The following is a 27,063-nucleotide window of genomic DNA, read 5'->3' as shown; positions in this document are numbered from 1 at the left end:
AGAGGTCATTGTTCACCTCTACTTGTCACTTATTAGACCCATTATAGACTACAATGCTGCTTTTGGTATGTACCTCACAAGAAATCTACAGCTACTAGAAAGGTCACAGAAATACCACACAAAGAGGATTACTAGCCTCAAACAGATGCCCTATGCAGACTGTCTCAAAAAACTCCAGCCTTACTCCATCGCATATCGCCTACTCAGAGGCGATCTCTGCCTAACATACAAAGCTATGTCAAACCCAGAGCTGTTGGACATGGTCCACTTAAAGAAATCCCAATCCCTGCAAGCTACACGCTCTATGGACCTAAACCTTATCACCACAATAAGCAGAACATGCTGGAGGGATACATTCCTGTCCCAGAGACTTCCCATACTCTGGAATAAGTTACCTACCAATATCAAACAAAGCTTCTCATTAGCACTCTTCAAGAGAAATCTTGATGATTGGATGAGAAATAGGAAACTCATCCCGGGGATCACTTCTGTGGCTCTGCTCGACAGGGACACAGGAAAATAATTTTCTTGGGTGGGGAAAGCCAGGGTACCTTTTTGGTTAGTCTTATATAGGTCTTAGGCCAATAGCCAAGCAGCTACCTATGAACCTACTTATGAACCTATATATATATATATATATATATATGTATACATAAATATATCTAATATATATATATATATATATATATATATATATATATATATATATATATATATATATACATACATATATATATATATATATATATATATATATATATATATATATATATATATATATATATATATATATATTTATATATATCAATCTCTCACTATCTCTTTCTCCCTATATAGTTCTCTCTCTCTCTGTAAATATATATATATATATATATATATATATATATATATATATATATATATATATATTATATATATATACATATATATATATGTGTGTGTGTGTGTGTGTGTGTGTGTGTGTGTGTGTGTATAAATATAAATCTGTGTCTCTCCCCCATATATGTAGCTAACACATATACATATCAGCATCTCTCTCTCTCTCTCTCTATATATATATATATATATTTATACATCTGTTATATACATAAATATATGTACATATATAGGTACACCTTACATACCCAGATTATGGTGAGTATAGCTGCACTATGACATGTATATAATGTTGGTCAAATGACCAAAAAGGGGGTCAACAGTAGATAATGCACTTACTTACAGCCACGTTCTTACCCTTACTTACATGCTCAGCACCTATTGGCCCTGCCAAGAGGGACACAGGCAGTACCCCTGTTGTGAAATTATGGTCACCCATTCAGTCTGACAGATTGCATCTGAAGATGTTCAATGAGTTGCTCTGTTTGACATTAAGTGGGAGTCTGTTTCCAAAGTTGTGTTAAACTCGGTTAGACAAATCTCTCCCTCCAGCATGTTTTATTAATGTCACATACCAGGTTAAGGTCTTTACATCGAGTAACCTATGTACCATTTGACTTACGGATGTGCAGCATTTCCAATAAAGCAGAGTAAGAAATTGTCTCATATGCAAGGCATAGATCACCTCTGTGTAGTCTGTATGACACAGACTAAAGGGACAGTGATTTCAGATGATCCCCATATGACAGATGCTTAAGACTTGAATTTCCTGTGAGGAACTTTGTGGTATCTCCAATTGCCACTGGTGCTTGGAAAGGTACATAACAAAAGGGCCATTGCATTCAATTATTGGAATGATGATGGAAAAGTACATTGAGATTATACCTACTTATTTTTTTGGAGATAATGCCCACACTTATGACATGAGCAAGATAGAATGCTCTTCTTACCACTGTGGAGACATGGTGATCTAAGGTAAGATAACTATAAACCTGTGTGCCCAGATATCATACCCATGAGTATGTTCTTAAGGTGTTGCTATTGATGTGGTACTTAACAGGAACACTTCTGTTACCAAAAGGAATGCTAATATATATATATTTGCATGGAGTTTAACGCCGTGACTTTGGCAAAAATAACTTGTTCATGTAAAACCCTCTTGTAGGATGTTGACATAATTTGGGGATTCTATGACCGCTCCCAGTTTGCAGCCATCAGCAAACCTTGTCAGCCCCAGATATTCACTTTGTGCTTGTATTTCGGTAAAATGGATTCCAAACAGTACAGGTCCCAGGACTGAACCCTGTGTAACACCACAGGTTACAATTCTGCTATTAGTGGTGGATTCACCTATTTTGACTATGTGAGTTCTATGAGTGAGCCAGTTAGTAACCCCTCTAATGATATAAGGGTTGATGCACAGATTTACCCTCATCCATGTCCTTGTTGACTGACTCAGAGATGTCCACCAGGTTTAAAATGTATTATTTCCCTTTGGCAAATTCAAACTGTGTAGGGTCAACTTTTTGTAGGTTACCTATATCTTTGTGGATAAGGTCTATGATGATTTGCCCCATGGCCTTGCAGATATGGCTAGTCAGGCAATGGGTCTATAGTTTCCAGGGTAAGTGGATGCACCACCTCTGTGCAAGGGAATAATGGTGGCCATTTTCCAGTCAGCTGAGATGCAGTTGGTGGTTACACTATGATTGCAAAGAGTTCCCAATGGTGTTACTAATCCATGTTGGTTCCCATGTAGAATGCAGCTTGGGATATTATCAGGTCCCATGGATGCTGTGTCTTTGTCCTTAAAGAGGCCATTTATGACCTGCTGTTTAGAGATACAAGGTATGGGACAGGTCATAAGGATGTAATGCATTACATGTGGTGGGGACAGGGGAGTGAAGTTTTCATAGAACCTGTCAGCCAAGAGGTTAGCTATGTGTACAGGCTCAGTATATGTGGTATCAATAACTACGAGTTTGGCACAAATCTGGGCCTTTAAGTTTAGGTTACAGATGCAACTACAGAATGTCTTGTGGCTGTCCTTTGTGGAGGAGGCTAATTTGGTATCATACTTTATTTTGCAGGACTTCACAACACTTATTTGCATGTTTAAGCTGAGGCTGGAGTATTTCCAGTTTGGGGGGGGGCTCCCTCCCTCCTATTCTTAGACAACAATGTTGATCTCTTATTGTAAAGCCTGTTAATGGCATTTGTTCACCAGGCAGGTTTGCTCTGCCATGAGGAGCTTGTTTTGGTCCTGTCAGGCACAGCTGAGTCAATGCAGTTATACAGGTGTTTGTGAAAAGCATTGGTGTAGATCTCGGCAAAGTTGCAGTTCCATTTTCGGGGGGGGGTGCAGTGAAGCTATTTATGAATGTAGTTATACACATGCTTATATAAGGCATTGGTGCAGAGCTCAGCATAGTTCCCAGCTCCATCTGAGAGGGTGCAGTGAAGTTATTTATACCTCCCATAGGAGGTTATGATCTGCTTTGGTGAAGTTTATTAGTTTATTTGCTGCAAGGGGGGCTCAGGTATGATACTTAGAATGAGACTGATTTGTGGTCAGATCTCACCAGGGAGGACCTCACAGTGGGGGTGCTGCAGTGGTCCCCTATATTGGTAAGCACCCGATGCAGTACATTGAATCCCATTGTGGGGATGTCAACCTGCTGGCCCAGGGTATTGCAGTTAATGAAATCAAGTAACCTTTAGGCAAGTAAGTTTGAGCACAAGTAATCTATGCAGCCAGTAGGTAGTGAAAGTCAACCAAAATCATACTGTTTGGATGTTTCTTGATAGATGCAAGCAGATTCAAATAAACACAGTGGGTGTACGGATTCATGGAGGTTCTCCTGTAGCTGGTAATGACATGATTTGTTGCCCCACAAGCCGTCAATATCACCTGAATTGTCTCCAGGGAATCATGCTGTTTAACCAATCTGGATGCATATGTATTCTTAATGAATATTTATACACTGCCTCCAGTACTTTGCATGCCCTAAGTTTGAGGTCTGAACTTGTGGAAGGAGGTGTAGATTGGTATGGCTGTGGTGCTCTCCACAGCATTGAGCCAGGTTGTCTGTGACTGCACAAATGTCTGTATCTTCCAAGGTGGGGACAGCTTCCAGTGAGTGGAGTTTTGTGTTGACATTCCTAGCTTTGCGCAGCATAACCTTGATGTTGTTTGTAGATGGGGCTTTCTCATTGGAAATTTTATCCTTGAGATACCACATATAAAGGGCACTATGGGGGTGGGAACAGCCTTGGCCAGTAACCTTAATCCCAGATGTTACAGATGAAGACCATCTCTGGCAAAGCATCAAGGTCTGTTGAACATGTTCTCCCAGGCAGACAGATACTGGATCCCGTTACAGTGACACAACATGCTAAGTCAGTTATTGAAGTCAATCATTTTCTGTTTGTAATGAGGCATCACCCTAGATGAAGGTAAAATGCAGCTGAAGGCCAAGGGCATACCTGCTTGAGACACATAGTCTGTGAGCTTAGTCATGTCTCTGCATGCAGTCCAGAGAGGTATGCCTCAAGTCGTACACACCAATAGAAACTATGACGTAGTCATAACAGTACCTGTTGTTGACAGACTTGAGTGCATGTGTGCTATACCGTATCCTGGCACCTCACAGACAGATGACCATGACCTTTCCGTTATCTAGCCTGGTGAGAGGGACATCAGTGTGTCTCATGATGTAATCTCCTATGATTAATATGTTTGATTTTGGGTTTTGCCTTGAGTGTTTGACCGGTGAGACAGTGGTGTGTGAGCTACTATGTCTACTGTGTTCTGCAGAGGTATGATTATGTGCAGCGTGCTTGGTTTTTGGTTTCTCAGGTGTCTGTTGTTTATGTTTCTGGTAAAGACCTTCTCAGATATAGGTATATGTGATGTGGGTTTAGGTGTAGTAGGAGGTGAGGTGTGCATGTTGGCAATCCGATCATTGTCATATGTACTGACTGGTGTGTGAAGGAGGAGCCTGGATTCAAGGTTTGTAATATAGTCACATTTCTCACACTTTGTGTTTGTGTGGAGAAGGAGTAGAGGGTTTCTGGATGCTTTCCACATCTCGTCAGCAGTCAGTGATAATGCCATTAGCAATAGATTATTGCTTGCGTATACGTCACAACAACCCATGGTAAGGCAGTGACCTGACAGACACTTAAATTTAACATGTTATGACCTTTATGTTGCCATCATAAGGTAAAACAGTACCTGACAGTGTGGCATAACATAGTAGATAGAGTATGATGCTTTGACAGGCATGTGGCACTTGCATTAACCATAAACTTGTTATTATGCAGGGTCGCAATAGCCTACCTACAAATGTGACAATGCACAACTCCAGCAAAGAAAGGGTCATGTTGCTACATCCTTGGGGTTCACAGCCTCAAACACACTGTCTGTAAGCACTCTTTGCAGTGAAGATATGGATGCCCTTGCATGCACAGAAAATTTGTTCAACTTTGCAATCATTACTTTGGCCTTGCAAGTCTACAATGCCTGTCAAGCAACCAGAGAGCAAACAGATGTTGTGTGAAATGATATGGGAAAACAGTTTTGTATTCCAGGAACATAAATGTACAGTATGACATGCCTTGGACTTGTGGGAGGGACAAAGACATTGGTCAAAGGTAGCCACTCCTCTGCAGTTGGCCTCACATCTATGTCATGCAGATGTCCACCATTATGCTGTTGAAGGGGAGGCTGCATGAATTGCTATGAAACTGCCAGCTAACATGGATCATTGCTACTGTGGAGCTTGCTAGAGCAACCATGGACATCTATGTCACCTGACATTGAACATTGTATTGTGATGTAGCAGCTGTGTTCCTAATTACCATGAAGACAGTATCCTAGTCAAATCCTATGAGCCTCAGAGCCATGGAACCCAAGGCATAATACATGCAAAAGTGAAATGATTGGTCTGGTTGCTAATCAAGGTATATACCTCGTAAAGGCTATGATAAGCCTGCAGAGCCTTGCATCATGTCAGACAAGTGTGTGGATCAACAAACAGGTTGTGGCCTGCTTCTTACCTTGAGCTTGGTGCTAATGTTTTGTTTCTTGTGACAGGAAAAGAATAGGAGCTTTGTATCCCAGCAGAGTGTGCCATGGTTAGACCAGCAGCAGTAGTAGTAGCCAGACAGCAGCAGTTCAGGCAACTCCCCTGTTTTTAGTATTCATCTCAAGGTAATTCTTTTCAGTAAGCACTGCTTGATTAGTGTCTAACTGCAGAATAACTGTGTAAATAGTCCATCCTTACCTTTACAGGGTGTACATATTATTTTCTTCTCTAGTGTTTGGCAATGCTCTGTAGAGACTCTGACACCTGGGGTGGCAATTTTCTTTGAAACCATGATGGAATTAACTCCAGTACCGAGTTGCACACAGGACAACCAGCATGCAGTGACAAACAGTGCCCCCAGAAGTCTCAGTAGTCTGTTATTTAAATCCATGAAAATAATTATCATGGACAAGCTCAATAAAATAGTAATACATCTACAGATACTGAACCAAACCCAGTTTGGTTTTGTTAAAGGCAGATCATGCCTACCCTACTTGGTGGACCTCTTTGAGTGGTAACCAAAGCAATGGATGAGGGGAAAATGATTCACTCCATCTACCATGGCCTGACAAGGCACTAGACACTATAGGCAACAGGCACTGGTGACAAACTCTAGAGGTTAGTTACAAAACAAGTATGCCAGCCAGTGGATAATCAAGTTGCTGACAACCAGATCCAGGACGTTAGCACTGGGGAATCCACCTCTACAATGAGGCTTGTCAACAGTGGACTCACTCACAAATCATTCCTCGGACTGCTCCTTTTACGCATTTACTTCTCTGCAGTCACAGCCACTGTCAGTGGTCTCTGGCTGACTAAATTTGCAGATGACTGCAAATTAGAAGCTGTCATTGAATCCCACACTGACACAAACGTCATCCAGGTTGGGCCAACACAGACATACAGTTGTTGTCAGAGCCATGGACTAACACTAGGTGTCAAGAAAGGTACAATATTATCCATTGGGAAGTCATTCACCCCTGGTAAATATCATAGTGACCGCATACCTCCGACAGTTGACCCAGCTGTCAGGTACTTATGGACACATAGATAGTGATCTAGTCTTTGACTGTCATGGGTCTGTAATATTTGGGAATTCATTCTATGTTGCAAAAACTATAAACAGAGGTATGGCATGCAAATCCAAGGAAGTCATTGTTCCACTGTATTTGGCATTCATCAGACCTATCACTGAGTGCAATGCCACCTTTGGTATGTAACTAAGCATACATATCCAACAACTTTAACATCCACGGAGGTTCCACACTAATCCACTACATGGTGTATGTGACATGTCCATGCAGACAGCATCAAGGCCCTAGCTGTGTATTGTCACCTACATGCTAGGGAGGGGAGGTGTATGCCTACCATACAGTGTAGTGTCAGACCCCACTGTGTAACCCCTGCATATCCAAGAAAGGACTACCATGAGTATTACCTGTTCTACACACCTACACCTTGCCTGTGGTATAAATAGGACATGCAGGAGAGACAGCTATCTAACCCAGAAACTACACCCTATATGCAACAGGCTCCCCATCCATGTGAAGCAGAGTTCCACCCTAACGCAAATTAAGAGCAAGCTACACAATTGGACTGGGAACAGGATAATCATACCTGATTTAGTACCAATGTTTCTAATGGACACATGAAAACTGTAGATGGTTCATCTCCTACACCCTAGTTTGTAGATGTCTCAGCTCCCAAAATCCTGCTTACACATATCAAAGGTGTCAGACCTTGTCAGAGATTAGAGATACATTAGTTAGGCTGAAAGAAGCCCTTGTTTTTGTTAGCCTGTTATACACATATGAACCTTTGGACCCATGCATCCATACTGTTTTACCTTTCTGAAAAATGTTTCTTCTGTGCTGACATTCAGTCCTGTGCTCTGATATTGATTGGTTGATTGTAGATGTGTTACCATAGGTGTGTCCTACATAGTCCTGAAAGTGAAATGTAAACATTTGCATGAGACATCTTACATTGTGTGATGACACAGCCATTACAACAGCATCCAATGTAACATACACAAATTATTATGGTATATTCACTATAAATGGCAAAGTACAACATCCATAGCTGACCAGTGCAAGTAGCATGTCAAAAGCAACAATGGATGAAACAAATTCATATTAATGTAGATAGTCACCCTGTGCATCAGATACATAGCTTCATTTCCCTGTATCAGTGAGAAGAATGGCATGGATGTGGCCCAGGTATCATCACTTGCACAGGGTATTATGTAAGGGTGCAGGAGGTCTAGGCAGACCCAATAGGTTGGCAAGCATTTGTGTGAGTCAGGAAGGGAAGCAGGCAAGATAGACCATGTAAATGTGGTGTGTGTGTGTCTTTAGGGGACCTGAATGTGACAGTGGTGTGTGAGTGTCTGAATGAACACAGCCAAGCTCAGTGCTAGCCCTATGTGTCTGTATGTTGGACAGCTTTGAGCCATGCATGGTAGAGCTGACAGTTCATCATCTCTACGCCTGAACATGAGAACTGGCTCTGCAAGGAGTTGCACTGGCACCTACATTCCAAAGGCAAGATGCTGGGCTGCTACCTGAGGGTGACATCTGCTGGGAACGTGTCCTCCACGAGAATGCTCAGGACCATGAGCCCATGGTCTGCCATGTTCTTGTGTGGACAGCACACTCCTCTCTAGAGCACTGGATGTACTTCCACTATTGAAGCGTGATTGTGCACAGCCATGTGGACTTTCAGCAGGTGTAGTTGCTGACCTACGTCCACTAGGCCGACACTCAACTCCATCCAGAAATTCCATCACAGACAATGTGCATTACAAGACAGATAGTGTGCGATCTGTCTCAGACCAACGTCTTTCCACTGCATCAGTCATCTGTTCCAGGGTATCAGTAATGTGGGGGAAGCAGTCATGGATGTCAGACCGTGCTGCATCCATAACCTAAGCATTCATTGGGAGTTCCTTTCTGAATGTGCCTGTGCCGCCATGACGGTCCTAAACATATGTTGAGTGACACATGATGAGACATCTGCAACAGGTTGTGGAGGGAGAGCAGGCCTCCTATGAGCACTCCTATCAATCGACCTGTGTGGAGCCTCACCAACTGTTTGGGTATGACCAGTGTTGACAGTCACTGCAGCCACAGTACCCGCATTTCCCTGTTCAGTGTTCCTACTCTCCAACTGTCTAATATCTGTGGCCACAGAAGACTGGGTATGCATAGGCATACTGGCTGTGTATGATGATAATGAGGGCAGACAAGGCGTGTAAACTTCTTTGACAGATTCAGCCCCTGCAACCCCCAGCTGTGCCTCAGTTTGGCCACCATCATCATCAGAGTCTGAAGAGACATTATCATCAGGTTGTGAAGGGGACAAAGACCAGCCTCCTAGTCACCTGTGATAAAAAGGGAAAAGCATCACATTAATACATGCACTACTATGCTCTGCAGTATTATGTTGCAATATATGTTAAGCTGTATACACTGCTGTCACTATTACAGACTTGTATAGCCCACAGCCTCATATAGTAGGACATGAGGACATTATTTTCTAACCCAAATCTGTAATTATTTGAAAATAAAATTTCTTTAAACTAGAATCTCATGAGCAAAACATAAATTATGTACACTGTAGACATTCTGCCAATCTCTGCAAAGTTTATGGTTATGGCAATCTGTAATGTTCTAAAAATACTGTCAAATCAATCACTGTGGTCACAGCTACAAGACATAGGTATGAATCTAAACTGTATACAGTCAGAAAATATCTGTACATTTGGCAATCATGCAGACAGTAAATCAATCCAGCCAGCAGGTGTAGGATGGCATTTTAGCTAATACCTTGAACTAAATCTACATCTCTGACAAAATGATTTTGTGATTACCAGAAGTAGGAGCAGTGCTTCTTCCTAGTCCCAATAGTCCTGAAAAAATTTGAGGAAGAGGTAATGTAAACAGCACCACATCTTAGAGTACAACAGTGGTAATACGTCCAAATATCTTCCATTTATAGAAGCTGCTATGTCACCACATCTGTGGGTCACGATCTGTGCATGAGCTTAAAACTGCAGCTAACCTCTTTACCCCCCCTACCCCATAAACCACCTGACACCCACGTAAAACTATGTACACCCTGACACACTAAATGGTACAGTATTCCAATAGTGATCCAACTAAGCATACCTGAAAGCTTCTCTTGAGTGGAAACGGTGGCACCCACATCCACGACATACTAGGTGATGGATGCCTGGAGTGGTCCAGTATTGCAAGGGTCACCAGGAATTCTTCTGTGTCTGTCAGAGGTTGTTCTGCTACAGGCCAACCACCAGTGATCTGACCATCTCTGGCCACATCCGCTGCCCACCTGCATGCTGAGTGAGTAGATCATATCTGTGGCATGGTGTTGCACCTCCTCATATTTCTGATTCTGTTGACTCACAGCATTAATGTTATGTGCCAGTTCATCACACATGGCCTGTCACTCTTGCCTGTTTGCCCTCCCTCTGGACAGTCGGACTTGGCAGTGTTGTCTTAAAGCCTCAGAGATGAGGTCCTTTTCTGCCTCAGTGAAAAGTGGCTGTCATCTGGCATGCATAATATCTCCTGAAATGCAAATAAATGAGAACACACATCAGTTTCACATATGTGGGAGTACATTATGTAGAGATACAGCAATAAAGGAAGGCTGTATTTCCTGCTTGATTACACATCTCTCATTCAACAGTGTGCCAAACATACAAAGAGTGTGGATCCAACTAGTGTAGTAGCAATAGTGACCTACTTCTGTTTGGGCCATGACAGATACTCACATGTGATCACACACCCAACTCAGGAGTCTATTGTAGTGTGCTCATAGCAGGACCCCCCCAATAACATATGTATATACAACAGTGGTAACCAAACAGCAGTGCAGTACTACAACTACTAACAAAAGAAGTATCCAGGAGACCTGTGTACCTAGTTAGCAGACAGCATTATACCCTTGCTATACCCTATATCCTCTGTAGGTATAACACAACTGCAGATTAATGACATGTCATCAGTACAATTTCAGGATGGACTTAAATCAGATACTCCATGGGTTGTGTGCTGATAGGGAGGATATAGCCATATTTGGTTTGGAGGATACCCCAGCAACAACCTGATTAAGAGCAACCCCAGTAGTGAGGGGGGTTGTGATTTGGCATTCCGTAACTTGGAAAAAGGCCTAAAGGGCCTTAGAGCCAACATTTGGCATTTAAGACTTTTCAAAGCTTATTCATATAAAAATTTGGCACCGAGAGGTCTCCGTATTAAGCTTCGTCCTCTTGTTGGCAGATCTGAACAGAGGCTGACAGAAGAATGGGATGAAGCGTTAAGGATGGGATCTATGGTTTTTGTGAAAATCTTAACTGCCTATTATGAGAGAACAGTGGATCTTTTGCTAACAGAGGTTAAAGATCTAAGTATGGAATGCCAAAAATACAAATCCAGTTCCAAATATTCTGCTTGTATTGATCGGCTGTCCAAGGAACTGACCTCTTATGACAATATGGTTAAAGAAAGAAAACTTAAAAAATTTACCAGGGACATGAATGATTATGAGAGGGGTCAGCCCTTTCATGTTCAAAGGACTGTGCGATTTAAGGATTTGGGATCAAGTATGAATAGAGGAAGGTCTAGGAAAAGACCAAGGTCTATTTTAAAACAAAGTGACCAGAGTTACACCAGTACATCAGGGGAGGAGTCATCTTATACTGACAGCGAGGGGGGTATTATGGTTCATTCACCACTTAAAAAGAAAACCCAACCCAAGTTCCCTTTAGGTATGGTAGGCAACCCCGAGGGGGGAGGAAGCACAAGAATAGAAATCAATACAGATTCTATGACAGGACTAGTTCAGGCACTGTTGAACCAATAGTTGAATCTTTTGATAATGTTTTAAATCTGTCGGACCATGTCCTTACACAAGATCAACATTGTATTCTTAATAAAGGAATGGGTTTTGTACCTAGTTTTTTCTCTGACCATTATTCAGTTTCTATTGATGTGATAGAATTTTGTAGAAAACTCAATTTAAAAATTTTTTTCTCGGATCAGGATCATTCTTCCACTCAAAGATCTACTGACTTTATTTTAAAAAATCAACATTTCAACCCCCCATGAATAAACATGTGGGGATCTTTCAACAAGCAGTGTTGAAGGACCTACATTTTCCCCAGTTTGATACTAACATAGCCCAGGATAACATCACGTCTATGGAGAGACAAGCACTTTCTGAATTAAGACAGAACCATAAAATCGTTATCCTCCAAGCTGATAAAGGTGGAGCGGTAGTGGTTCTTAATACTGATTACTATGTACAGGAAGGACTTAAACAATTGTCAGATACCAACTGCTACATGCATATGGGGATGGATCCTACCCTTCGATTTAAACAGGATATTGACCAGTTTCTCAATGAGGCCTTACAAGAAGGAATTATTTCACAAAAGACGGTCCAACATCTTCAAGTTAGTGACCGTCAAAAACAGATTTTATATCTGTCACCCAAAATTCACAAATCCATTACTCATCCCCCAGGTAGACCCATTGTGTCGGGTCATGGATCTCTCACAGAACCTCTATCTGTATTTTTAACACAATATTTGAAGCCATTGTTGTCCATGGTTAGAGCCCGTATACAGGATACAACTGAATTTCTTAATATCATTGCTGATACTCAACTTGATCCAGATTGGCTAATGTGTACTTTAGATGTGAAATCTTTGTACACCAGTATCTCACACTGGGCTGGTTTGCAAGCTTTAGACTATTGGCTCAAAAAAGCTGAACTCTATCCACCAGGATTTAACACCTTATTAGTATGTATGTCGGAGCATGTCCTCAACAAGAATGTTTTTTTCTTTCAGGGTGATTGTTATTGGCAACTGAGAGGTACAGCTATGGGAGCCTCCTTTGCCCCAATATATGCCGACTTATTTATGGCTTATTTGGAAGAATGTCTTATTTACGATCCCCTACATAACATTTATTTGGTTGAGATGGACATTTGGAGGCGTTACCTGGACGATTGTTGGATGGTGTGGCGTGCGGACGCAGATTATTTGCTGGAATTTGTTGAACATTTGAACAATAATATTTGGGGTATTGAATTTTCTATAACATATCATAAGTCAATCATTGACTTTTTGGATGTTACGATATATCGTAATGATGACAATACTCTAAACACTAAAATACATAGGAAATATCCACAATTCAACACATTACTCCACTCTTCCAGCATGCACCCACGTCACACCATCCGTAACATTCCTAAATCACAATATTTACGTATGAAACGCATCAACTCTTCCCTGATGGATTATGAGGAGGCTAAACAGGATCTGAATAAGAGATTTTTGGATAGAGGTTATTCAAATATGGATATATCTAGAGCAAGGGTGTGGACAGATCAACAAGACAGAGGAAATTTATTACTATACAAAAAGAAGGATGTCACACAAGATGAAACTATTAGATTCATTACTACTTTTGGGAAAAATCATCAACTAGTTAGAAACATACTGAACAATAACTGGAATATATTATTGGCAAATGACTATTTTCGTCATATACTGGCCAAACAATGTTCCATTTCTTACAGGAGGGGCAAAACTTTAGGCACATTATTCTCCCATTATAAACATCGGGACAGTGGGGGTGCCACTTATAGGCAATTGACCATTTCAGGAGATGAACTTTTGGGAACGTTTCCCTGTGGTCATTGCTCCTCCTGTGGAAATGTTAACAAACTTAAACAATTTTCAAGTGCAAATACAAGTAAGATATTTGATACTCGTATCTTCGCCAATTGTTCATCTAGTTGGGTGATTTATTTGGCTATATGCCATTGCCAAGCTTTTTATGTAGGTAAAACTTCACGTTCCCTAAGAATTAGAATAGGTGAACATCGTAGTGATATTCATAACCAGAAAGTTAGCAATGCCTTATACCAACATTCTATTAAACATAAATCTGCCAAATTTATGTTTACGGTCATTGATAAGATTCAGGGTAATAGACACAATCAGCTGGGTTGGCAGAGTATCCTTAGCCATAAAGAAAAATACTGGATAATACACTTGGGGGCCTTATTTCCACCAGGACTGAATGACCACCTATAGGAAAACATATATAGTATTTAAATTTCTTATCTAGATGGCAATATTGATTTGATTTTGTCAGATATTATATTATATATATATATATAATACATCCTTATTGCAAAGTTATGCCTTGTATGTTTATAACATCCTATTCATGATACTGAGCTTATTTGGAAGTGTAATCCACTATACAATTGAATAATGTTTTATATGCTAAGCATTCCAAATACTAATTGTATATGTTAAGTGCAATTCATTTGTCATTGGCTATTGCTGGGTATATATATGGAGTTTTTTCATTGGTGAATGTGTTTTCTTCATTTTTCCTCACTGATGAAGGTTTCTTACCGAAACTAGTTTGAGGTTTTGAGATATGAGCTGCTGTACTGTAGGGGGTACTATGGTGTAATTTTTGCACCTATTTTTTTGCTAATAAAGCTTTTGGAACCGACTTGCTGGCCTTTGTTTGTTTCCTGGTATTGCTTTGGGCCATGCAAGCTTTAACGTGCGAGGGTTTGTGTTCTGCTTACTAATGTAATCCTCATTCCCCTTAAGTATATTTAAACATGCATCATGTTGGAAAGAAAATGGTTATATACCTGATGGAGTACAACACTCCTCTGTTGAAGGATACAGATATACAAGTAGTGTGACAATGAGTTAACCATCGAAACTCTCATACACAATGGTTCCCTAGCTAGAGTTTGCCTTTTTAAGATGGTTCTCATTAGCAGGTGATTGCTTCTAAACCAATCTGTGGTTCAGGAACTAAATGGAGCATACACAGCTGATTTGCAGTATAATCAGCCAATCCCTAGCAACTATTCAACAAGATATAAGGCCTCAATGTAGATTTCATGATTTCATCCCCTTGTTCATATACTGTGGTGGAAATTACTAGGGTAAAGATATTACATCAGCACAGAAAGATGTTTGTAGCAGCTTCTTGTTACATACAGATGAGCATGCTACAAGTTGAAGCTGCTGCTGCTGCTGCAGCAGCTTATATGTATAGTCAGAGAGGCTGAAGAATGTGGAGGACAACAACACCTATGAGTAATGGTAAGAACTGTGGCAGCCTTGGAGTACAGCGAGAGCCTGATAGACAGCACCCATCACACTGGAAATTGTTAGCCAAAGGCATCATTAGCAGATTAAAAGGAAACATGCTCGATATGTCCTAGAACAGGATTGGGGGGGGGGTACATTTACCATTATGCCAACCATTTGGACAACTGCTAAGTCATGTGCTATGTCGTGGTAGTCATCTGGAACATATGTGCTGGCAACCCTTGCTTCGAGCAGAACCTCCATATGCGTATATTACTTGAGCAGCTGTGGTTGTCTGTAATATCAGTAGCAAATCATTGTGTGCTGCAGTCTGATATTACTGAGCCTCATTTGAATTACATGCTTCTGTGAATTCATAGTAATGCATGACCTGACATTCTATGCACTTTTAATGTTGTAATATGAATAGTTTAACTGTGGTCCTATCAGCAGTCATTTAACTTCCATTATTGATAAGCAGACATTCCATGTGTACTGCTTTGGGTGGATATATAGGTGGAGACTGTCATACATATCAGAATTTATAATGGTGCTGTAAACATACATGTATTTTAAATGCTAGATACCACTGGATTTCAACCCAGGACTGTATGGACCAGAAATTAATGTGCTCAAAGCATTTAACAGACTGAGCTACTGAGTTACTGCTACAGCAGGTGTATTTTTAAATGTTCTAGATATAATTGCACACTTACCTGCTGTTAGATACCTCACTTACATCTATTAGTATGTGTCGGGTTTTATAGTGATGTATTTCTATACCAGAGTCCCAGTTACGCTCCCATTTTTCCATTAACCTTTTAGCAGATTTGCATGATGTGGCAAGATACACAGCATTGCTTAAACATGCTTAATGATGGGAAAATGAAAAGTATTATGTATTACTTAAAACACCTGTGTCAATCAACTGGCGGTATGGCTTGTCTGGTTGATGTATTGTTCTTCAGGTGCAATGGCCCTGGGTTTGAAATAGGGTGCAGGTATAATTTTGAATGAGATTACTATGTTTTCAAATGCATATATCAATATACCGCCATTTAGCATAGCTTAGCAATGTTGCATGTCGTGCAGCATCACACACAAATTCTTTAAAGAAAATAAAAATGGGAAGATAGGACAGTGGTGAAATGGGGAGCAAGCAGGGGAAAACACAGCGAAAGGCAGGTAGGTATAAACAGGAAGGGTATAGGATAAAAACATAGCTATCTATTTATTAAACGGCAACTGTGCACTTCAACAACTTTTTAACTGAATTTAAACTGCCACCCCCAGGGAGATGGTTGACGACCAAATAAATGTGTTGTCAAGCCAATTGGACTTATTTAAGTATGCTTAGTGGACATGTGCGAAATGGAGAGCTATGTATGGGATGATTATTTGTTTTTTTTTTTTGCTTGTTTGTTTTTTGGTGGGGGGACAGGTGCCCAATTTTTTTTTTAAGGTGAGAGTGGAATGTTGGCGAAGGCACATAGGTATGTGTGGGGGAGGTAGGTTGGGATGGTGAGGAAGCTTTTGCAGGCAGACAAGACAGCAGACAGGGTTGGTGTGTGACATAAGGGGGGGTGAACACCTTAGTTTTGGAGAGTGTTGCGGAACCCAGTCCCATGGATGACAGACATGGTAGCAGTGTGACTCAAGTCCTCACCAATGGGACTTTCTGCACTGAATCTTCACTGCTCCTGTGAAGGAAGTGGTTGACACCAGCACCAGGGGTGGGACTGCCTCACCAGGATGGACACCATGCTCTCCATCTGGCATAGGCATGTACCAACATTTTGGTGCAGCAGCCTATGCACTATTCCTGGAAGTTCATCGAGGGTGACATAAGCACCCTTTCACTTCCCCTCCCAGTGGGGGGACCACCCCAGCTGGTAGGGTGGAATTAACTGATGGAGCAGTTAGTGCAGGGGCAGTAGAGAGGGTGGCACCAGGCTGTGGCCCAGACATGCTGAGCCCCGGTGCCTTTGTCAGGGGAGCCAAGGTAGCTGGATTACCGGAACTGGCGTACCTTGTCACTCTGTGGTAAATGAAATATAAACATAAGGAAAAATAAATATAACCAAAACAAATGTAATTAATAAGATAAGAGAAAACAATAATGAGTAATGGAAACAAATTGAAAATAATATAACGAGGAGCACAACAATAACAAATGTAAATGAAAGTTTTTTAGCAGCAAAGCAATATTAAATTATAGACAAGGCCAACATAATATAATACCAAATGATAACAATAAATATAATTAATAACTAAAAGAAGAGAAAGGGAGGGGTGAGAGAAAAAAAAAAGAACATTAGTAACTTCACAGATAATATAACTACACAGACTACAAGTGCATACTTCTAGAATTGGTAGATTTCAGTTGTGAGAACAGTGACTGCTTATATTGTATATACGATGTTGCACATACATAACTCTCAACCTGTTAGCATGGGATTTTATGGGCCAACCCATACATAATGGTGGTACAAAGGCACATCGACAGGGAACATTTTTACATAGTGTGCTCTTACATTAGTTGCAAGGTGTTCTGATAACAGATTTGCCATTATATTGTATTTCAAGTATTGCCATATATCTGCAAATCAATGGACCAGACATATTGAGCAATAGTCATTACATTCTGCAAAAATCATGGCAGTTGAGAGGTATGTTCAAGTACACGTTTACACTGGACACCTGAGCATCTCTCAGGTGGCTGTTGTCAGATTAGAACCCACAAGCAATGATTACAAGAATACTGAACATTTTATTTGAAAAAACTTAATTATCAAAGCACTATCTCCTTTTACACTTTATTGATTACTGTTGCTTCAAATCTCGTATTTACACACATTGATAGCATCTAAGACTTCTGTGACCTTACCTGCTTATCCTATTCATTTATTTAGTGCAATATACAACATATTTCAGACACTGAGCAAACCAGACAGTGGTTCTTAATCTGGGTAGACCACAACATTAACTGATGGTTGGAAGCTATGCTACACTGTACTGCATGCCTACTTGCTTTAACTTGCTTTATCAATTCAGATATGCACTGACACATTAATAAAAATTAACAATGTCCCAAGTATTTCATACATGACTGTTAAGACTGCAATATCTGTATTTACTTTATCATATTATTAAGTTATGCATTAAGTTATTACTTTATTGATTTTCTTACATACCATGCCCTTGCCTCATCCTGGCCAAACGCCTTCCACAGGACTGTATACTGCAAGCCCTCAATGTTGCAGATGTGTTAAGAGAAGGAAACTATCATGCACACCAGTTTTGCACAGATTCAGCTTGTCTATTACTCAAGTACTGGAAAACATACTTACATATCTGTAGGGCTTGCCCATCCCTAGCCTCTTGGATCCAGGTGTCCAAGGATCCCCTCTTTCTATGGTACAGGTCATGATAGTGGTGATGACACTGCTCAGCAGTGTGGGGGATAGCAGTTGCACTGGTTAGGTCCGTGGCCAAACTATCACAGGCCTTAGACTTACACTCTGAGCCCTGGTAGTCACCATGCAACAGCCAAGGATTGTGTTGTTTTACCAGGAGTCCAATAAAAACTCTGGACTCCTGCACACCCCACTTATGTGCCATAAAATGCATTCCCTCTCTAACACCAGCAGCTATACCCACAGTCAAGGTTAGGCTCCAAGGAATGATGTGAAATTCCTGCCTGGTGGCCTTTATATAGGCTGCATTCCCACTCTTACATGTCATACTGTAACTTTCAAAAACATGCCATGTCACTTAGCATCATACAAACTCACATAAACCATATTTAAGTGGAGCTTAGCAATGCACAAACTAAAATAGACCACTGACCATGTTTAAGTGCTGCTTAGCATTGCACAGCCTTTCAAAATGTAACAATTTTTAAATTTAAACTCAACCGATGCTTCAGTCACTTGTCACAGTTTCACAGCAATATATGTAAAAAGTATTACTGCTCAGGACTTAAACCCAGGACCTACTACAGTGTAGGTCATAATTCAACCTATCTAGCCACAGAAATTGTGAAAGGAGCTCCTATATCTTCACATATACTGCAAAGGTCTCTGTAAGCATAGCACATCTTTGCTGGGTAGGTTTGCATGTTGCTACGCACCCTAGAACTAGAACAATTGAATATATCAGGTTTCTATTTTTAGATGTCTAGCAGATGTCTGCTGTATCTGTGAACAAAGCTAAGCAGAAGTAACTAAGCAACGCACCACACTGCACAAGCAAGCACATGAAAATAAAAAAAAATTTAAATTGAATACATCTGGTCTTTATTTTTAGATGACTATCGGATGTTTGCTGTATATGTGAACAAAGCTAAGCATAGCTAATCAACATGCTGCACTGTGCAAACAAGTACATAAATGTAAAAAAAAATAAAAAAAATAAAATTGCAGTTTAATGAAATACAATGTCTTGTACACCTTTTGGTCCAGCTTAACAGACTGAAATGTATTGTGCTGTGCTTACCAACTGTCCAGAATTTTTCTGGACAATCCAGGATTAAAGGACAGCCAGTAACATCAGCCTTACATGGATTTAATATCTGTGTGGCTGTGATCTCCTTTGGCAGCTTGCCATAATTAATATGTATGAAGCACTGCTGAGGAGGAACCTTGGCTGTGTACACAGATACATTCAGTGTAGGCTCTACACAGAGCCTACATTGATTTTAGTGAAACCTGGGGTATTTCTCTTCCTTGCTACCCTGATATAGTGTTATAGAGTTCTAGCTGCATTTTGATTTTATTTCTTCTCCCTTCTTGTTTGTGTTCTACTAATGTTATATCCAGTGTTCCACTCAAATTTTCATGCATAAGCATTTAAAAGTCCAAATTAGAAAACATTTTTTATTCTATAATAAAAAGTACCATTAGTAGGGATAACTTCTCATTGTATTTGATATTTTTGCAGATGTTATCTTGTTCCTACAGCATTATTGCATTATCTCATATTTGTTGATATCACTTATTGCATCAGTGAGTAAATAAACTAGATACGCATTCAGTCATTGGCCTTATCATTGATAAATGCAGAATATTTTTTTCATTCTTTGAGGGATCTGTCTTTAATGCAGTCTTAATTATTAAGAATCAGCACTGCTGTATTAAATGGTATTCCATGATTCCTAAGTTCAACTGTGGCACTTGCAACTAATACAGTACTATCTATACTGTGCAACTAGATAGGTAGAAGGTTCAATGCCCAACATGAGAAATATGTGTTTGAGCATGTGTGCATGTGAGTGTGTGTAATGCTTGGTGCTGTATCCACTTCCTCTGAGAAGAACTCTTTTAAGGGGTTCATGGTTGGCAAAATTGTTAAGGTGTTTACTTCACAGACATAAGGTACAGGATTTCATTCTTGCCTTTGAGCAAAACTAGCTAGGCTTAAAATCACCCACAAGACAGCTAGCCAGGTAAGTAAAAGTTTGCATCATTGTTTTTCACATCTAGTGTCCAAACAGTATTTAAAATCTTGCATGCCTGACAAACAATTTTAGATGCAGAAAACATGAACACAGTACAATAGTACTATTACTGTTACTACTACTGCTACCAATACAACTACTACTGCTGCAGCCACTACTACTACTTGTACTGCTGCCACAACTATTGCTTCTACTGCCACTGCTCCTCTTCCGATTACTGCTACTACTACTTCTTTTATTATTAATGTTACTACTACTATTGCTAATACTACTGTTAGTACTACTGCTACTGCTACTATTACTGCTACATCTGCTACTATTACTTCTACCATTACTACTACCAGTACTACTGCTATTGTAACCACTTTTACTATTATTACTAGCACTACTGCTGCTATTGTTACTACTACTCTTACTCCCATTACTACTATTACTATTACCACTATTGCTGCCACTACTAACATTACTGCTACTGTGCTACTACAATTACTACTGCTATAATACTATAACTAGTACTACTGTATAATAACATTGTTGTGCAAGAGTCATGTCCCAAGTAAATTTTTACTCAGGGCATTCCCCAAGTGAAGTACGTGATCTTAACTGGCTGCATATCTTAGTGAGGACTTACATGCTTACCATGTTGATATATCTAAATAAGAAAAATTACCCAGGAGCATTCCTCTCACAACCACCCAACAACACCAAGATCATAACACTCTATTAGGCAGGTATAAACTGAAGAGAAGAAAACCTGAGAAGGCTAGTTTATCCTGATCTAAGTCCCCTTGAAGGCATGCATTCTAGTACTAATAATGTCACTATGATTATGACATCAAAACAACCACCTCCTAAATGCTTTTTAGGAGGCACTCCTGTTACTTGAATGACATTCCATATCATCAAGTATTTGTAGGTAGGAGAAATGCTAGGAAAGATAGATTCATTATTTTATTTGTTTATGAGTTTATTTGCTTGCTTGCTTTTTTATCACTTTTTTCCACACAGTCTCTTCCCCAGCTGCTGTCCTCTCTTGTATGTTGTAACACCCGTTACATATAAGGTATTATAAAACAAGGTTAGAAATATTTTGAACCATTCCACCACTCTACCACCTATATACCACTAGCTATACTCTACTGCTTTATTATATTTTGTATAATGTTTTGCTCCTTATATTCTTACATTTGTCTGCATTTGTACAAACATTGGGCTGGACTTAATAATGCCTACATGGAGCGCTATAGCCTTGTGCATTTGATGCCATGACTCGCAAAAGGTAGTGCGCTGATTTGCATTCGGTAAGCAGCTTTACACAACAGGTAGAGCTGTGCAAACACAGTTAGCATAATGCATGCTAATTACAGCACAAGCAGCTGAACTGGAGCTCCTATTAGATGACCGAAGATGCATTCTATTGAATGCGTCTTGGTCAAATTTAAAACAACAAAAAGGCAAAATATTGAAGCCGCTTTTAAGCAAATTCTTTCCCAGGGAAAGAATTTGCTTGACTGCTTCCATTACTTTGCAGTTTTCGGCAATGTTGTGCTATCTTGGAGTTGGTATATTTAAGTAGGGGGTGTGTGGAGGTGAAGCCCCCACTTTATGTATTATTTCAATTTTTTTCTTTTTTTTTTTTGGGAACACTGATTTTTTTTTCCCTTGGAAAAAAAAGCTGTTCTGAGCTTTTGAGATTGTAAGCTTTCGCTTATATGGGGTTGATTATTCATCATTCGCTTTTTTAAGTGTTCAATGATATAATATAGACCCATGAATTGTATGCTAGTCAACCAATCCAAGATGGAGGAGCTATTCAACAAGATGTAAGCAGCTGTGTACATTCAATGACTGTTTTGTCCTACCCATCCAAAACCTATTGGAATACAGCCACTGAAACTGCTCTACACAGAAAGAATGATAAGAGCTGCTGTTTCTCTTCTGCATGTACATATGCAACAGACCCAATTACTGCCTGCTGCTAACAGACCTCAACCAAGTAACAGAAGACCCCATTTAACTTTTTTTGGTCTGCATGAGGTGGAAATAGTAGAGTGCTACAGGGTGGATAGTGACACTTTACAGGAACCCTGCAACCTTTATTGTCCTCAAGTGAGAGCAAGGGCAAACAGAAGGAGACCCATACTAGTGGAAACTAAGGTATGTGCAGCAGTTACGCTATTATCTACAGAAGTGTTCCAGACACCAACCAGGGATAACCTGGGAGTGTCACAGGCATTAGCATCCATGATCCTCCATCAATTCCTGAATGCTATGTTAAAATGTGCCAGTGACTACATACATTTTCCCTGAACAAATGAGGAGAGAGCTACAACTATGCAGGATTTCTACTCCTTAGCAAACATCCTTGAAGTCCTGGATGCCATAAATTGCATGCACACTGAGATGAAAGCACAGCCTGGGTAACAGGGAAGGGTCTACATAAACAGAAAAAGTTACCGCTCCATTAACTTCCAGGCCATGTGTAATGCTAAGGGAATCATCCTGAATGGGTATGCTGGCATCCTCTGTAGTTACTACAGCTGCTGTATCTGGCACAACTCTCAACTCTATCAGAGTTTTTCTAGTGGAGGATACCCCACAAGATCATTTACTGGGTGATGCAGGGTATGGACTCAAACTGTGACTGATGATGCCCATCAGACTCTCACACACATCCAACCGAAGAATGCTATACTAAGACACATGCTCAAACAAGAAATATCATAGAGCATCTGTTCAGGCTGATGAAGTCATGGTTGTGATGCTTAGATACATCAGTGAGAACCTAGCAGTACACTCTACATACATGTGCTGAAATTTTCTCCAGCCACTGTGGGTGTCAGTAGACATAGGCATGTACAATATGCCCATGCCCTGGCCAAGAGACAATGGATAGCACACATACTCATCACCTAAGAGATACAACCTTCATCCTAAGCACATACATACAGTAAAGCTGATGCTAGCCAACATTCACAACCTTTAGTTATGCATGTAATGGCTGTGTACTGCTAGCATCACACAAAGTCAGCCCCAAATTAAAACACATGTAAATGCCGGCTGATCAAGCTAAGTCCTGAACCTGGAAGAGGAAAATAAATGGCTCAGAACACAAACAAATGACAGATAATTGCATACTGTCACTTGCTAATCAACCTAAATAGAAGGTATGTGAGTTTTACAGCAATGACATCAATATGTGACAGGACTGACGTATGTCAATAGATATGTGCTCTTTATCAACTAATAGTCCTCATGCATAAACAATACGCACAATAGAAAAACCTGTAAGAAAGCAATACAATTTTCAAAAGAGCATTACAAACATATGTACACTAAGCACTCAGTCAGCTATGGACCCTGTGCATCAGACAAAATACTTATGTGTCCCTGAATCCAAAAGATAGAATCAAGGATATCACACGGTTATCATCATTTGCACAGAGTATTGTTTGGGGGATCATGATGTCAAAGCTGACATGAAAGGTAGTGAGTGTATATGGAAAAAAACACAGTTAGATAAATTATCAAATGCCCAATGAGACAGAATGAGCTGCAAGCTTCATAAATGACCCATGTACCTGTTATGTGTGTGTATCTATATGGGCACTCAAGGTGAAATTTGTGTGTGTGTGTGTTTGCAAAACTACAGAAAAACTCTGTGGTAGTTCTATCTCCTGGCATGTTGGACATGTGTGAGCCGTGCATGGAAGAGGTAACAGTTCATCATCTTCACCCCCAATCAGAAGAACTGGCTCTACCAGGAGTTGCACTCAGATGTCCATGGCTATGGTCAGATGTGCTGCTGCTAACTGAATGTGACTGATGTCTTCTAAACAAGCTCTCCACACAAATATGCCTAGGAGATTGACCCAGTGGCCTACCATCTCTGGGTATGGACAGTTCAGTCACTGACAGAGCAGTGGAAGTAGTGCTACTACAGGAGCAAGATCAGGAATGGCCATGTTGGCTGTCATCAGATGATGATGCTGACCTATCCTCATGTGGATGCTGTCCCCTTCCCAACAGATGTTTCATCACAGACACTTCTTGTTCCATTGTGTCATTCACCCGATCCACTGAATTGGCCACACAGTATAGCCAGTCACTCAAGTCAGCATGTGCCACATCTACAACCCTAAGCATATCCTCGGTGGCCCTAATGGAATGTGGCTACACTTTCATGATTGTCCTCTGGGTGATGAAATTATATCAGTGGCCTTATGATGTATCTGATCATAAGTCCTTGTGAGACCCCTACTGCATTGACATCATTCACTAACTGGTTCCAACTCTGTATTCTGGCAGACGTATCCCCACATCCTCTCTCAAGCAGAAACGCACCATGGCACCTGAACGCTTGCAGTATAGCATAATTTTCTGAGTCACTAAAAGGAGGTTTACATACTTGGGTGCCATAATCCTATGTCACATAAAACATAGAAGGATACAACCCGTAAATAGCATCTAACTAAATTCCTGTTTATGTACACATATTTTTCAACATTAAGCATTGGAAACACACATTTCTGTTATTAATGGCTTGCTGCTCTCTCCCCCTTTCTCTCCATCAAAACAGGTGTTCCACAGGATTCCATCCTTGGATCCCTCCTTTTTAACATCTTTACCAATGAACTCCACAAATCATGTCCCCAGTCATCCCTCATGCAGTACGCTGACAACTCTATCATTATATCCATTATATCCATAGCTGATAACCCAGCTGAACTACTAACCCTCAGACACAGATTATTTAACCTCACAAAACCCTGGCTAAAAAGACACCAACTCATATTTAACCCCAAAAAAACAAAACTCCAACTCTTTTTCGCAAAGTCCCTCTCCCATCTTAAATTTTCTTTCACCATCTCTTTACTCAACAAAACTGTAATAGCTCCTGATACCCAAACTAAACTCCTCGGAGTAATCATAGACAACCAGCTGAAATTTGATCTTCACATTCATCACTGCATTTAGAAACAGATCAAACACTTTACAGAAACAAAAAATTCCTCACCCCTGAATCCAGAACAACACAAACCAATACTTACCTCCTTCCCAACCTCTTCTATTGCTCACAAATGTTTACTAACCTCCAATCTACACTACTTTCCAAACCTGAATCTACCTATAACAAAGTGGCCAGATTTGCTGCTAACTTACCATTCAAATTCCACCCCTGTTGGACTCTCAAGTCGCTTAACTGGCTCAAGTTACCTAACCACCTCAAACTTACCCCACTCCTCATAATCCACTCCATTCTCAATAAACCCTCCTCCTGTCCAAGTCTTTCCTCACTATATACTCTTCCCTGATCTCTTAGGAGCTCTGATCAATGCCTGCTACAAATTCACAAACCTAACAAATCTGCAAGACAGAATTTATACAGCTACTCTCCATTCATCCTCTGGAACAAGCTTTCCTTGACTCTAAGAAGCATAACCCAGGCCAACAAATGCAAGAGCTCTCTCAAACAATGCCTAACCCACCTGACAATATACTGCTGTAACGTCCCCCCCCCCCCCGAACCTAGTCCTATTCTGGGTCACCACACATCTCCCTCTCCTCTCTCATCTTCCTCCCAAAACCCATCTCATCTTTCCTCTTTACACCTTCCTAACTCCATCTTCCCCACATTCCTCCAGCCACCCACTTCCTGCCTCAATACTTCAGGCCTCTTTTCTCCTACATATCTCCTGTCAGTAAGAAGATAATTTCCTGACTCTCCACGTGCTACCTAACTATTCATACTAGGACCTCCACTATACAAACTATGATCCTGACATCACACATCATTTCTTAACACCTACTCCTTCTAACTCCTCCCCCCACATAATCCTACTTATTGGGTAGTCCTACCACCTTATGCTATCTTTCAAGCATGTGACACTCTTAGACATTATTTCATGCCTTGACTATATGTCACATTTATAAGGATCTGTCACTAACATTATTTGTGATTAACTTTCGCTTACCTCCTTTATTGTAAATGCATTTGACAATCATTACTCTGTGTACTGCATATTTACTGAAGTTTATAATATTCTATTTATCTATTGTACATTGGAGCTTTTCTCCCTGGGCCTCTGCTAAAAAAGTGCTCTGTCCCAGTCGGACTATCCCAGTCAACAAATGTTAAATAAATAAATAAATAAATGCATTCAAATTTAAGGTTATGTGGTTGTACCACATCACACTCACACATAAACCAATGTTTGGTATAAATCAAGGAATACCACTTTAGTAATGTATTGTTTCCCACAGAAATAACAGAATGATTACACATATTCAAGAGAAAAACACTTGTAACACATTTTCTTTGTTGTAACACACAAATAGCAGGTAGCTCCCCCACCCCAAAATTGAGAAGCAAATAAAAGTAGTAGAAACCAAAGAACGCCACATAATTCAATTGGTATATATGCTTTCAACACAATTTTCACAATGTGTACACATTTACAACAGAAAAATCA

The sequence above is a fragment of the Protopterus annectens genome, chromosome 5.part0 (assembly GCF_019279795.1).
Source record: "Protopterus annectens isolate FY-2018-M chromosome 5.part0, PAN1.0, whole genome shotgun sequence".
In the NCBI taxonomy this organism is placed as follows: domain Eukaryota; kingdom Metazoa; phylum Chordata; order Ceratodontiformes; family Protopteridae; genus Protopterus; species Protopterus annectens.
The sequence above is the reverse complement of the archived record's forward strand: the minus strand, read 5'-3'. Positions refer to the sequence as shown.